Below are 5,355 nucleotides of genomic sequence, written 5' to 3'. Positions count from 1 at the left end.
GGTGCTCCTAGAGAAACATAGAGCAACTGATATCTGCTGCTTAACTTGGAGCAGAAGCCACTGGAGACATAAACTGGTAGGAACACTTAAAAATGGTAGTTTTGCTAAATTGCTACAGACTAAGTATAAACTAGTGTGAGAGTGAGAAACTCCTGGAGACTACAGTCTTAGGGGGCCCTCACACTTTCATGGTCTTTCTCTGTAGGAATCTTAACAAGTTCTTATGGTAAGGATCCTAGAAAAATTCACTCTTTGGTTCTGGCAGGGATAGGAGAAGTGCAACCATTACAAACCACACATAGCTACTTCTCTGTAAAAAAGGTCTGCTTTCCAGAGAAAAATTCTTTTCCAGAGCATAATTCTGATAACTTTTCCCAGGAGGGGAAAGGGAATTCCTGCTTATTTCAGCCCCTTCTGCCCTCCTATCTCACATAAAGTGTGAGGAAGGGAGACCCTAGACAACAGGGGACAAGGCTTAGGAAATAGATTGAGAATATCGCAGCCAGAGAATAGGGAGTAGGGCATAAAAGCTATTCCCATGAAGAAAGAATAGAAACATTTGTGAATGTCACAGGCTCAAGGCTCAGCCTACTAAAAAAGTGAGACTCAACCAGAAGATTACAAAGCACTTTTTTCTTCTTCTGCACACCCTACCACCATACCAAAAGTTACAGATTATAGCTGAAAGAGCTGCAAGACACAGACTCTCTTTGACAAACAGTACATATGAAATTTAAGAATCGAGACCAAAAAAAAAAAAAAATCCAAGAACACTAGAGAAATTTGAAGTCTGTGTTACCTATAGCTACAACAAACATTAAATAACATGTCTCCTAGCCAGATTAACATATATCGGCTCACAAATGGCCTATTTGTCTCAGTTCCTATTAACTGATACAACATGTCTAGCTTTTAACATAAAATAGCAAGGCACAGTAGATGGCAAGAAAAAAACAATCTGAAAAGATAAAGCAACTATGAGAACCAGACTTAGATGTATCACAGATGTTGGAATTATAAGGAATTTAAAATACATGTTAAGGACTCTAGTGGAAAACATAGAAAAATGCAAGATCTAATGGTAATATAAGCAGAAAGATAGAAACTCTCAGAAAGAATCAAAAGGAAGTGCTAGAAATAAAAATAGACTAACAGCAATGAAGAATGCCTTCAATGAGCTCATCAGTAGACTTAACATGGCTGAAGAAAGGATCAGTGGACTTGTAGATAGTCCCATAGAAACTTTCCAAACTGAAATGCAAAGAGTAAAAACAATGAAAAAAGACAGAAGATAGTAAATGAGAGGATTGCTTGAGGCCAGGTGTGCAAGACCAGGCTGAGCAATATAGCAAGACCCCATCTCAAAACAAAGCAAACAAACAAACAAACAAAAAACCAGAAGAGGACATCCAAGAACTATGGGACAATATCAAAAGATGTAACAGATGTATAATTCTAATACCAGAAGAAGAAAAATAAAGCAGAGCAAGAGAAATATTTGAAGTAATAATAGCCAATATAATTCTCCTAAGTTAATGACAGACACTAAACCACAGATCTAGGAAGCTCAGAGAACATCAAACAGTATAAATACAAAAACAAAAACCACCCACACTTACGCGTATCATATTCAAATTTCAGAAAACCAAAGGCAAAGAGGAAATCTTTAAAGAACCCAGAGGGAAAAACCACCTTGCCTATACAGGAAAATAGATAAAAATTATAGCAGACTTCCCATTAGAAACCACGCAGTAAGAGAGTAGAGTGAAATATTTAAGGTGTTGAAAGAAATAAAAATCAACCTAAAATTCTATATATCCAGTGAAATTATCTTGCAAAAGTGAAAGAAAGAAAAATATTAGTAGTGTATCAATATGATGGAGCAATCCTAAAACCTTCCTTCCATAGAACATCTAAAAATGTACTAGAAGATTGAAGATAATCAATTTTAAATTATTGAATGAGCTTGCAATAAACTAAGGGAAATCCACTGAAGACAGGATTGAATCAGGAAGATAGGAAAATTTTGAAGCCATCAAATTTTTGCCCAACTATATGAGTCACTAAGCTACCATGCAGAAGATGATATGGGAACAATCTTGAGTAAACCAAAGACCATTCTATATAAAGGTGGAACCCTGGAATGCCTACAATCTTAGGGAAAGAGTGAGCTAGAAAAGAAAAAACTTGACCCTGCTGATAATAAAATAGATGACATGTCTCAGCATTGGCTCTGGATAGAAGTCTCCCCACAGAAAAATTGTGACTATTTTCAAACTTTCACAAGAGTTTGGGGCCTAAATCTACATTAATGGACTGCTGAGATTTTAAGTGAAGTTGGGTGTGTTGTGTTTCTAGGCCCCTGGAATAAGAGAATACAAACTCTCCCTGGAGGATCATCCTCTTATGCCAGCCTCAAGGAATTCTCACAGATAGAGTTCCAAGTATTATTTAATAATAATTTTAAAATCACAAACACAAAAGGAAACAAGCCATCAGAAACAAGAGTAAAAAACATAGTGGATAATAAGACCCTGATGGACTTCAGGTATTGAAATTATTAGATAAAAAAAAATTTTTAAACTTTGTTTACTATGTTTACAGAAATATAACAAGGATTGAAAAATTTGAGCAAGAGAAAAAGACAATCAAAACTAATAAGGACATGCTCGCTTTGGCAGCACACATACTAAAATTAGAACGATACAGAGAAGATTAGCATGGCCCCTGTGCAAGGATGACACGCAAATTCGTGAAGCATTCCATATTTTTTACAGGAACACTCATACACTGCTGGTGGGAATGCAAACTAGTGCAACCCCTGTGGAAAGCATTATGGAGATACCTTAAACAGATTCAAGTAGACCTACCATTCGATCCAGCAATCCCATTATTGGGCATCTACTCAGAAGAACAAAAGTCATTCTATAACAAAGACACCTGTACCCGGATGTTTATAGCAGCACAATTCACAATCGCAAAGAAGTGGAAACAACCCAAGTGCCCATCAATCCACGAATGGATTAGTAAACTGTGGTATATGTATACCATGGAGTATTACTCAGCTATAAGAAATAACGATGATACGACATCTCTTTGGTTCTCCTGGAGAGAGTTGGAACCCATTATATTAAGTGAAGTATCCAAAGAATGGAAAAACAAGCATCACATGTACTCACCAGAAAATTGGTTTCCCTGATCATCACCTAAATGCACATCGGGGAAGGATACCAATTGGATATCAGACTGAGACGGGGGTGGGGGGAGGGGATGGATGTATGCCTACATGATGAGTGCGTTGTGCACCGTCTGGGGAATGCTCATGCTTGAAGGTGCTGGCTTGGGGAGGCGGTGGGGAGGGGATGGAGGTATGACTACATGGTGAGTGCCAGGAGCACTGTCGGAGAATGGACACGCTTGAGGCTCTGACTCAGGGGGATGGGTGGGACACGGACAATGTATATAACCTGAGCTTTTGTACCCCCATGAAGAGCTGAAATTAAAAAAAAAAAAAAAAACTAATAAGGAAAATTTGAAAACTCATACTGACTTCTGAAAGTGTAAATGTAAGAAATGAAATTTAAAACTCAATCAAAGGGTTAAAAAGCAGATTAGATACAGCTAATTAGACTTAATAAATATATTATAAAACTAAAAATATTCAGATTTCAGCTCTGAGAGACAAACAGGTGGAGAATACTAAAGAGAGGTTTAGAGACATAGAACATAAAGTGAGAAGGGCTAATTAGGGTCCAGGAAGAGGTAATTCAAATAAAGAGAGAAAATATTTGAAGAAATAATGGCTAAGAATTTTCTAAAGTTGATGAAAGACATCAATGTCACATTCAGAAAGGTCAGTAAATCCCAAACAATATAGATAAAAGAAATCTCTTCCTAGACATACAGAATCAAGCTACAGAACAACAAAGACAAGAAGAAAATCCTAAAAGAAACTAGAAAGAAAAGACAGATTACCCACAAGGGAGACACAATTAAACTGACAGCTAATTTCTTAGTAACAACAGTGGGCTAGGTGCAGGGTATAGTCACAGCTACTCGGGAGGCTGAGGTGGGCAGATTGCTTGAGCTGAGGAATTCAAGTCCAGCCTGGGAAACATAGTGAGACCCCATCTCTAAAAAAACAAACAAAAAAACCCAATGGGAGTCAGAAGATAGTAAAATAATATATAATTGAAAGATATTCTGAGAAGGAAAATGAAATAATAATACTAACCCCACCAAGAAAACCCAAAACAGAGGATTTGTCACCAAAAGACCCTCACCGAGGGAACACAGAAAGAATGTACTTCAAGAGAAAGCAAGTAATTCCAGTAGGATGAGCTGAAATGTACTTCTCAAGAAGGAATGCTAGAACTTTACTGAAACAAGACTCTCTAATGATCCTCAGGACCATATCTAAAGACAACTGTATTTATTTCTTCCAAGCATGGTTTTAGGTTTACATATATTTGACTTTACCAACAGGTTAAAAAGATTTGTTAGTAATAACCTGGTATGCTTTCCAGGCAATAAACTTAAAAAAATTTTTTTTAAACATTACTGGCTGGATGAATGTAATAGGAGAACATTTTATATTTCTGTAGTCCAAGAGACTTGCTTTTGGCTAACGTACATTTCTGGGACAGCTTGCTCTATCTGATTCAGATAGCAGAGAAAAGAAGCAGTCAGATCAGCAGGAAGAACAAATGTTGCAAATGAAAGAAAACACAGACAGATGGTTGAATGTGTGTTAGATCACACTGAACCATTGTGAAGGCAAGTAAGGACATTAATTGTTCAGAGCATGCACATAGTGAAATGGGGAGAAATTATTCAATATTTTCAGATGGATTCCTGATACTCTATACAGAAAGACCACTAATATAGCTGCATGGTGTTGACCTGGAGGAAATGAAAAGACTTGGCATTTCCTCCCAAAATCCATCTTAGTTTCACATTATCAGAGAAAAGATTTTCATTTATCATTACAGCTATTTCTGTATGGCTTTTTCATTGGTTTAAAGCTGGGAAGTATCAGAAAAATTTTAAGAGATTTGCTTATTAAAAAGTCAGGTTACAAGTCCTCATTATTTCAGCTGGTGCCACATATACGTCAATAATTATAATTTTTTTTAAATGTAAGAGCTTTCCCTGTCTAAAGCAACATTGTGAAAAAGGAAATAGTTTCTCTCATCATATCCTACATTTAAAATTAACTTTTCTTTTTTTTAACATCTTCTTCCCCAGTAAGATTTGACCTCCAGAGTCAAAATTACTGTTCTTAGCTACATTTATCGCAGCTGGGTATCAAGAGAACCCAATATTATCTAATTTACACTATAGTATTTCTAATTG

General features: G+C 36.5%; 1 non-coding gene across 1 annotated transcript; it reads left to right on the top strand.

Annotated features, from left to right (window-relative positions):
* Positions 1-2,665: 2,665 nt before the first annotated feature.
* LOC123640830 lies at positions 2,666-2,772 on the top strand. Its single transcript, XR_006736073.1, has one exon. It is a non-coding gene; the product is annotated as a U6 spliceosomal RNA (small nuclear RNA).
* The last annotated feature ends 2,583 nt before the right edge of the window (positions 2,773-5,355 follow it).

This window comes from Lemur catta, chromosome 6 (assembly GCF_020740605.2).
Source record: "Lemur catta isolate mLemCat1 chromosome 6, mLemCat1.pri, whole genome shotgun sequence".
In the NCBI taxonomy this organism is placed as follows: Eukaryota; Metazoa; Chordata; class Mammalia; order Primates; family Lemuridae; genus Lemur; species Lemur catta.
This window is presented reverse-complemented; position numbering and strand designations above follow the sequence as displayed.